The sequence below is a fragment of the Salvelinus alpinus genome, chromosome 37 (genome assembly GCF_045679555.1).
Source record: "Salvelinus alpinus chromosome 37, SLU_Salpinus.1, whole genome shotgun sequence".
NCBI classification, from domain to species: Eukaryota; Metazoa; Chordata; class Actinopteri; order Salmoniformes; family Salmonidae; genus Salvelinus; species Salvelinus alpinus.
This window is the reverse complement of record NC_092122.1, coordinates 4,479,721-4,490,122: the sequence shown is the minus strand read 5'-3', so window position 1 is coordinate 4,490,122 and position 10,402 is coordinate 4,479,721. Positions and strand designations below refer to the sequence as shown.

At 45.6% G+C, this 10,402-nt stretch overlaps 1 long non-coding RNA gene across 1 annotated transcript; it reads left to right on the top strand.

Moving 5' to 3' along the window:
• The first annotated feature begins 7,087 nt into the window (after nt 1-7,087).
• LOC139565597 (uncharacterized) lies at nt 7,088-7,836 on the top strand. The gene is made up of 3 exons (XR_011672947.1): nt 7,088-7,161; nt 7,395-7,464; nt 7,690-7,836. It is a non-coding gene; the product is annotated as an uncharacterized lncRNA (long non-coding RNA).
• Nucleotides 7,837-10,402: the final 2,566 nt, after the last annotated feature.

Sequence of the window (10,402 nt, the reverse complement as noted above, 5' to 3'; positions counted from 1 at the left end):
CTTAGAACTGTTAGAACTGTATTAGAACTGACTGTATGGAAATCTACTGAGTGAGAAAGTTTACATTTTGTCAGAACATGTTATTGTCAAATCTCATGTATCCTATGGAGAGAGGCAAAGAGTAACAGTCTGGTTTCAGTCACTGATAAAGTCAGATAGCTGTAGATTAGGGAGGAGTGAGGAATGTGGTCAGGTCAGATGACGTGAGAAGAAACAGTCCTATGACATACACACATAGGAGGCAGGGCCATGACAACACCCATGAGAGGAACCACTTAAGTTCCTGCCTAGCAACAGAAATGTATGGCTGTCTAGAAGTGCAAGGAGTTGACTCCGCCCAGTAGAGGGTATAAATATATGTACTTGTGTAAACATGTCTTTGTCTTTCAGCTGTTGGACCCAGTGGGTGGATACATTTGGTTTGAGCCTTTACCTAGTCTTCCGTTTGAGTTTTTATTGTGTTTGTCAGAACCTAACAGATTTGTGTTGAACCACTTATAATAATCATAATCTTTAACACTTATTTGGTTAGTCCATCTGTAGATGCTCCACAGATTATCAGTAACATTTCAATTAACTATCTCCCAACCCTAACCATAGCCCTAACCTTATCCTGGCTCTAAACTTATCCCTTACCCTAACCCAACCCTTAAACCCAACCCTTAAACCCAACCCTAACCGTAACCTTAGCAAGCAGTTGCTTATCAACAGATAGCTTGCTGATAGTATGACCATCTGTAGAGGATCTACAGGGGCGGCAGGTAGCCTAGTGGTTAGAGCGTTGGGTCAGTAACCAAAAGGTTGCTGGATCGAATCCCTGAGCTGACAAGGTAAAAGGTGGTTGTTCTGCCCCTGAACAAGGCAGTATAAACCACTTTCCCCGGTAGGCCGTCATTGTAAATAAGAATTTGTTCTTAACTGACTTTCCTAGTTAAATAAAAGTTAATCAAAATATTTTATCTTCAGATGGACTATCTAAATAAAGTGTGTCCTCATAATCCATTAGATTTCATGTTAATAGTTGTGTTTATGTTAAATGCACCAATGTGAATGTAAATTTGTCAAATTGCCATTTGATTTAAGATTGTCAAAGAAGTTTACTTTATAGGTGAGATCCTGTTTTGTCTTAGCGATATATTATATAGGCTACAGACAACTATCCCCAGTGCTGCCTTTTCCCCTAGTCACACAGTGGTAGTTAAACCTCCTTATCTTATTCCAGTGCGACCAGAGGGAGACCGTAGTCAGTCAGCTGTCCTTATTATTAGCCTTATTATCAGTTAAACATGGATATAGAGGCCCCTAGTGTATGCTTCAGACACACAGGCACATCTGAAGGATCTTGAGAGATGGGACTGTAAGGGAGGGGTTCAGCTGCCCTAACAGGTCACCCCGTCTTGATCTGAAAACCAGCCACTCTGTAGAAGAGAGGTGCCGGAGAGCCCAGCCATGGCTAATATCGAGAACTAAATTGCTTTCACTTAAAAAGGCCAGACGGTGTTACGAACCAAACCCCTCGCAGTGTGAGATAAATTAATTTTGTCTATCCCCCAAAAATTATGAATGATGACATCGTTTGCGGCAACACTTTTTGGGCCCCCATCGCTCCCCTACCGTCTGAACTTTTCCTGCTTCAAACCAAACCCTTGTTTGTCAATCTTCTTCTGGCTCTCACCTTGCAGCCCTTGTGGGTACAATGGTAAAACTGGAAATAAAATCTGAGTCCTGTAGTCACACTCTCCCTCTCAGAGTTTCTCTGAGTGAAGGGGCCTCTTGCCACTCTTAGGGTCTTCGGAGCTGGTCTGTGCCACAGGGAGGGGATTTCTTATTTGTTGCATCAGTGGTTCGGGCTGAGCTGAGAGTCGAGGCGGAGGAGGAAAGGAGAGGAGCAGAGGAGGGGAGGACAGGGGCCCTCCAGGACTAGCAGTGTCCCTGACCTTCAGGAACTTTATTGGCTTTCACAAATGGCTCTGCAGGGTGTCGTCTCCAGCAAGCCTCAGCCACTACTGGCCCGATGCCACCTCCACCACCACCACTAACGCCTTTAATGATTACAGCTATAGGCCCGGATTGTCATATCTGAAGCGGAGCTGAGGCCATTATAATGTGGATGCAGCACTTTTCTGTGCATCTTGCAGACATTGAGCAAATACAGAACCTTTCTGTATAAATGTTATTGTTGGCTGCAAATATTGGGTTTGGGAACCTAGAAGTCCGGACAGATGTAGGAATAATTGTCCTGTGCTGCAGTAAAAAGCTGTCAGTACATTCTCTCTCACCGGGGAGTTTAGCTGGACACAAAGCTTTCACTTCAGGCCCCCTTTCCTCAACACGTTGTGGTGGAAATTCAACACCAGGAACACATTGAGTCAATAATAAATGAGTCACTATTTTGTATCAGTTAACTGGAAAGGTTACAACAAACACACGTACAAAGTAAAAGTCTGCTACCAGCTCCGCCAGGGTGGTCCCTTCAGTCCTCTTATATAGTGCCACCCAAAAAACCTACATAGGCATGGTTCATAGTGTTTGTTCCTGCAGGTGACTGGCTGTTATCGTGCAGGCTACGTTTCCCAAGAAACTGAGTAATGTCTCCTATCTTAACTTCCTATCTTAACTTCAAAAACATATTCTGCTAATTTGTCTGAGGAGGCGGTCACGGTCACATGATAGAGTGAGAGAAGTTGCCTACTGTGTACAATTCAAGGCTATGTCTTCAGAACATAAAATGTTCCCTTACAATGTCTCCAAGGTAGAGCTGCTTTCAATGGTCACACTTCTGATGCATTTCATTGGGTTCATACAGCAGGTCAGTGAACCAGGGCATGGTGCCTGGAGGATACTATTAGACTAGAGAGAGGAATGAATGAAACCATGTTGATAAGCTTCGGGAGGAATTGAGAGAACTCAAGTGTCAGCTTTGCTGCTTTCATACAGGCCATTTAGACCTGCATCCTCACACAGACACGCTTGCTCGCACACATACATACAGTCTCTGTCTTGTCTTTATATTGGCCGGGGCCAAATTTAACCTTTATTTAACTAGGCAAGCCAGTTAAGAACAAATTCTTATTTACAATGACATCCAACCACGCCCAAAACCAGACAACGCTGGGCCAATTGTACAATGCCCTATGGGACTCCAGATGTGATACAGCCTGGATTTGAACCATGTACTGTAGTGACACCTCTTTGCACTGAGATGCAATGCCTTAGACCACTGCGCCACTCACTAATGTCAGTGATTCAAGTATACAGGAGGAATAATTTATGGGAATATTAGATTAAAGGCTCGATTCATCTCCTAAACTGGTTTAGGTAATAGAAGGTCGACGACATCCGATCCTCGTTTGCTAAGTCAAACGACACCGCTGGTTCTGCTCACACTGCCCTACCCTGTGCTTTGACCTCTTTCTCCCCTCTCTCTCCAGATGAAATCTCGCGTCTTGTGACGGCCGGCCGCCCAACAACCTGCCCGCTTGACCCTATCCCCTCCTCTCTTCTCCAGACCATTTCCGGAGACCTTCTCCCTTACCTCACCTCGCTCATCAACTCATCCTTGACCGCTGGCTACGTCCCTTCCGTCTTCAAGAGAGCGAGAGTTGCACCCCTTCTGAAAAAACCTACACTCGATCCCTCCGATGTCAACAACTACAGACCAGTATCCCTTCTTTCTTTTCTCTCCAAAACTCTTGAACGTGCCGTCCTTGGCCAGCTCTCCTGCTATCTCTCTCAGAATGACCTTCTTGATCCAAATCAGTCAGGTTTCAAGACTAGTCATTCAACTGAGACTGCTCTTCTCTGTGTCACGGAGGCGCTCCGCACTGCTAAAGCTAACTCTCTCTCCTCTGCTCTCATCCTTCTAGACCTATCGGCTGCCTTTGATACTGTGAACCATCAGATCCTCCTCTCCACCCTCTCCGAGCTGGGCATCTCCGGCGCGGCCCACGCTTGGATTGCGTCCTACCTGACAGGTCGCTCCTACCAGGTGGCGTGGCGAGAATCTGTCTCCGCACCACGTGCTCTCACCACTGGTGTCCCCCAGGGCTCTGTTCTAGGCCCTCTCCTATTCTCGCTATACACCAAGTCACTTGGCTCTGTCATATCCTCACATGGTCTCTCCTATCATTGCTATGCAGACGACACACAATTAATCTTCTCCTTTCCCCCCTCTGATAACCAGGTGGTGAATCGCATCTCTGCATGTCTGGCAGACATATCAGTGTGGATGACGGATCACCACCTCAAGCTGAACCTCGGCAAGACGGAGCTGCTCTTCCTCCCGGGGAAGGACTGCCCGTTCCATGATCTCGCCATCACGGTTGACAACTCCATTGTGTCCTCCTCCCAGAGTGCTAAGAACCTTGGCGTGATCCTGGACAACACCCTGTCGTTCTCAACTAACATCAAGGCGGTGACCCGTTCCTGTAGGTTCATGCTCTACAACATTCGCAGAGTACGACCCTGCCTCACGCAGGAAGCGGCGCAGGTCCTAATCCAGGCACTTGTCATCTCCCGTCTGGATTACTGCAACTCGCTGTTGGCTGGGCTCCCTGCCTGTGCCATTAAACCCCTACAACTCATCCAGAACGCCGCAGCCCGTCTGGTGTTCAACTTTCCCAAGTTCTCTCACGTCACCCCGCTCCTCCGCTCTCTCCACTGGCTTCCAGTTGAAGCTCGCATCCGCTACAAGACCATGGTGCTTGCCTACGGAGCTGTGAGGGGAACGGCACCTCCGTACCTTCAGGCTCTGATCAGGCCCTACACCCAAACAAGGGCACTGCGTTCATCCACCTCTGGCCTGCTCGCCTCCCTACCTCTGAGGAAGTACAGTTCCCGCTCAGCCCAGTCAAAACTGTTCGCTGCTCTGGCACCCCAATGGTGGAACAAACTCCCTCACGACGCCAGGTCAGCGGAGTCAATCACCACCTTCCGGAGACACCTGAAACCCCACCTCTTTAAGGAATACCTAGGATAGGATAAAGTAATCCTTCTAACCCCCCCCCCCCCCTTAAAAGAGTTAGATGCACTATTGTAAAGTGGTTGTTCCACTGGATATCATAAGGTGAATGCACCAATTTGTAAGTCGCTCTGGATAAGAGCGTCTGCTAAATGACTTAAATGTAATGTAATGTAAATGTAATAAAAGACCCAGTGTCTCTCGCTCTTCTCTCTTTCTGCAGCCCACATCAATGTGCTGAGTCAGAACCTGACACTCACATACACACACACATTCACACACATACACACACTGACACACACTGACACGCAGACTACCCAGCATGCTTCAATCAGCAGCTGTGTCTCATCTGTACTGAGTGGGCAATTTGGGCCCGTCAGAAAATGTTTCCCGAATACAGGCTAAATGATGTGCGTGAGTGTTATCCAGACTGTATTTGAGCATTACTTAGCTGTATATCATGCTTTTGTAACCGTGTATTAAGTCACTTGAAAGTCGCATGCTTGAAAGCACCGAAACATTGACATAGCCCACAGTTGGAGGCCATAAGTAAAACATCTTCTAGAAATCTTATTTCACTGCTAGACAGCAACACACCAGTATGCAATGTCTCACTGTCTTCATTTAACCATGTCTCCACAATCAGGTTAAGTACACATCATTATTCCTAGTCTCATTCATTATGTTTCCAAGCCTTTTTCATTGTTGCAATATGAACCATCATGCAGTACCTTATGACCATGAGCTCATTCCACTCTTTCCTATTCAGAGGTATGGGCTGTCTATGGTCTGTCTGTTCTCCTGTGTGTCCTTTGGGCCTTTAAGTGTGCTGCTCACAGTCATTCAGCATCTGCTTGTTGCCAGGGAAATGTACTGAATTTCTCTCTTCTCTCTGGCTGGAAATGGGCCTGACTGGCTGCTGGAGTAATGGGATGAGATTATTGATTCATTCGATGCAGGACCGCTCCATCTTTTCTGCCCAAAAAAAGACAGTTTGACGTTGCTGTGACATTGAAATGTCAAAGGCATTACCTCAAAAAACATTACAACTTGTAGAAAGAGGAGGAAGGGAAGCGCTACTAAGGTACACAATAGTACATTTTGGTAGATAGAAGTTGCTCTTTGGTAAAAGGGGTAAATTGGTCATCAAAAAGAAAGGAGGACCAAGGCACTCTTCATATAATTAATTAAAATGCCTTTATTTGTTATGGCATGTTCAATAGAAACATGGCCTCCCTGACGAAGGCCATACAGCCAACTTTTTTTCTTTGTTCTTCTTCTTCACATCATCAACAACATGAACATCACATGAGGAAGCCCAGAGATTCACCAGAGATGATTCCCTATCATAGAATGACAACCATATCTGCAGCACTCCAACAATCAGGCCTTTGTGGTAGAGTGGCCTGACAAGCAAACCAAGATTTAACTATTTAGCCTGAATGCCAAGCGTCACGTCTGGAGGAAACCTCGCACCATCCCTACGGTGAAGCATGGAGGTGGCAATATCAAGTTGTAGGGATGTTTCTCAGTGGCAGGGACTGGGTAACTAGTCAGGATCGAGGGAATGATGAACGGAGCAAAGTACAGAGAGATCTGCTACAGAGAGCTCAGGACTTCAGACTGGGGTGAATGTTCACCTTCCAACAGGACAACGACCCTAAGCACACAGCAAAGACAACGCAGGAGTGGCTTCGGGACAAGTCTATGAATGTTCTTGAGTGGCCCAGCCAGAGCCCGGACTTGAACCCAATCGAACATCTCTGGAGAGACCTGAAAAAAGCTGTGCAGCGATGCTCCCCATCCAACCTGACAGAGCTTGAGAGGATCTGCAGAGAAGAACAGGAGAAACTCCCCAAATACAGGTGTGCCAAGCTTGTAGTGTCATACCCAAGAAGAATTGAGATTGTAATCATTGTGTGTAGATTGATGAGGGATTTAAATCAATTTTACAATAAGACTGCAACGTAACAAACTGTGTAAAAAGTTAAGGGGTCTGAATGCTTTCCGAATGCACTGTGTATGAGCAACATGCCCCCCCCCCCCCCCTACCCCCACCACCACCCCCAATCTGCCCATTTAGCAATATTTGCACTTCTCTTTTGATGATGATTATAATTGCTTCCTTTGTGGTCAGGTGTATATAGGTGCGCCCCTTTCTCCAACTAAACAGAACCTACCAGAGATTCCTTATACAACAGGTAAGTCCACTATACTCTGATGAAGACAGCTTGCCTGTCGAAACGTTGGACATTACATTTTGCATCTGAGCTCCTAAAGTGTGCGGCTCTCCTTTATTTTCAAGTCCACTACACTCACCTCCACCTACGTTCTAAAGTACTCACTGTCTGATGTTGAATTTGTCATAAGTCTCTCTGTCTTCCTCTCTCTCTTTCTCTCTCTCTCTTTCTCTCTCGCTTTCTCTCTTTCTGAGGAGAGTATCACCATGGCTATCTTGACCATATTTCTGCTTCTCAGCGCTGCCTTTGCTCTGGGTGATGCAAGTAAGAGAGATATACCTCATAGTTTCCACCATCTTTTTGTTTATTCCTTTTAGTTACAGTGTAGATAACAGAGGTGTTTATTGAAGTCTAGGTAGTAGAGGTATTCTTAACAATGGTTTGATTACCTGTTCACACTCAACAGATGCAGTTTGATTATATCATTCTACACTTTAAAGAGCACATGAGTATTCATCTTTCCTCTGTCTTTGTCTCTCTTTGTTGTAGGGGATCTGAATGACACAGAGAATCAAATGATTGAGAATCTGATGCGTAACCTGCCAATTGGTAAAATGCCATCCTCAATCCCATATCAACAAGATTTCTGAAACCTGCAGAAAACGATAATATTGCGTTGGTTTGCTAATGTTAATGGACTGATAACGCACAGATAGCCATGGTGCTGTGTTCAATAACATCACGGCTGGAACGCACTTTTGACCACTCACATTGTGTTGTCGGAACTAATCATTTCATCATGATATCTCTCCCCCCTACAGAGTCTGAGGAGATGGGAGCGAAGGAGAAGCGGGAACTACAAATCAAGAGTTCATCATGCCCACCTGGTTGGCACAGATATAGGACACACTGCTATCACTACGTCCCCTTCTTGGTGAACTGGCCAGAGGCAGAGGTACCTGTAAATTGCTATAAATACGTTTCCATATTTAGGGACAGATTTACTCATTCTAAACATCATATGATTAGTGTGTTTAACAAGGTTGCTAAACTACAACTTGACGTGCTATTCTTTATCTTTATGTTCAGAAATTAATGCAGAAACTTCTCATCTATCACCATTAATTCAATTTAGACTTCCAAATGACCAAACCCGGTCTCAGGCTTGGATAACACTGGAGGACACTAAGGTCTCCACAGAGTTGGGTGAAGCTGCTTTTAGTTTTTTGTGCCGGGAAGTTTTTAGTTTTTTGTGCTGGGAAAGACAACACGAACGGCCGTGAGCATTGTATGGAGATGATTGGTACGATGCTGTCTCCCTCACATTATTCATCAAACATTTTAATAGATGTAAAAATACATTTTTAAAGGGAATGTGTTACTTTTTTAGCTACATAAAAATAAAAATACATTTTTCTCTGTATTGCCCTATTTCCCAGGTGACTTCGGGCAGAATGATGCAGCCTGCTGGATGCAACTTCCATTCATGTGTTCCAGAAAGCTGTAATATGTACAGATTGGGAGAGAATTCATGTTTTAACGTTACTCCCCTCATGTTTAGTGTACTTTTAGATTTTTGCTGGTTTTAATGTGATTCTATTGGCTTATCTTGATGATTATTGCTGATTATGTAAAGTGACTTTGGGTGTCTTGAAAAGCACTTGTAGTAATACATTTTACATCTGATTTTACATCTGAGAGGCTCTCAGGCGATGGGATAAAGCCACAGTCTGTAATATTTCCTGTTCAGTGGTAATTTTGACAAAACCCCCCAGAGAATTCTCATGGGTGGCTCCAGGGGGGGGTTGCCTATGCAGAAGCACCCTCATGAAACAATGTATTAGTATGTATATGCATGTACACCATTGATTTCAAGCACCCCTTTGCAATGACCGTACCTACCCCTTAGTTAGGCTCTCGGCATATGGGATCCTTTTAACCAAGGATGGTGTTGGATGCTGAATATTGCTGTATAGCTGGCCAAATACACTTACTGTGAAAAAAATTATGTTGAAACGGCTGATTAGATTAAAAGTGTAAATCTGAGGCCTGGCGCAGCGGTCTAAAGGCACTGCATCGCAGTGCCAGAGGCATCACTACAGACCCTGGTTTGATCCCAGGCTGTGTTGCAGCCGGCCGCGACTGGGAGATCCATGAGGTGACGCACAATTGGTCCAGTATCGTCCGGATTAGGGAAGGGTTTGGGCGGCCGGGATGTCCTTGTCCTATCACGCTCTAGCGACGCCTTGTGGCGGGCCGGACGCCTTCACGCTGACTACGGTCTCGAGCTGTACGGTGTATCCTCTGACACATTGGTGCGGTTGGCTTCCGGGCTAAGCAAGCAGTGTGTCAAGAAGCAGTGCGGCTTGGCGGGGTCATGTTTCGGAGGACGCATGGCTCTCGACCTTTGATTCTCCCGAGTCTGTATGGGAGTTGCAGCGATTGGATATCACAAAATTGTAAAAGGGGTGGGGGAAAAAAGTGTACATCTGGAAGCTAACTGGCCTGTCAGCCTTGTGGGATTTAAGGACTGTAATGAGCTCAGCTTCCACAGTCGGGTTCAGATGAGTTGGAAGAATGGAAAAACACACATTTGCTACAGGAGTTCCTCAAACACACAAAGCCAGCGTGCCAGACACCCCTCCCTACGTCCCTGCCATCAAATCCACTCTCCCCCTAATGAAGTGGCTGACATGACGTAAGTGCCCTCCTTCTGGGTGCGTTGTGGAAAGTGGGTTATGGAGACAAGACGGGGCCTCCTCCACCTCCCTGTCATAACACACATGCACTCAGAATGTAACTGGCTGGAGACATACCTGTTTACTGCACCGTAAAGTAGGGCATGGATGGCAACCATGCCATGGGGGAGGGGGAATAACAAATGGAAAACGCACCATGGTAGTGCAGAATACTGTACCCTACAGTGTTACTTAGCTACATGGGTTGATGTTATGTGTCAAACTCATGTGGGTGTTGTCTCAAGAGATGTTGTGCTTGTATGTATGCATGTATGTATGCTTGCATGCATGTGTGTAGGTAGGTAGCCTACACACCATACTAGAGGTCGACCGATTAATCGGAATGGGCGATTAATTAGGGCCATTAAGTTTTCATAACAATCAGAAATCGGTATTTTTGGGCGCCGATTTGCAGATTCTTTTTATTTATTTATTTATTATTATTTTTTACGCCTTTATTTCATATTTAACTAGGCAAGGCTCAGTTGGTAGAGCATGGCGCTTGCAACGCCAGGGTTGTGGGT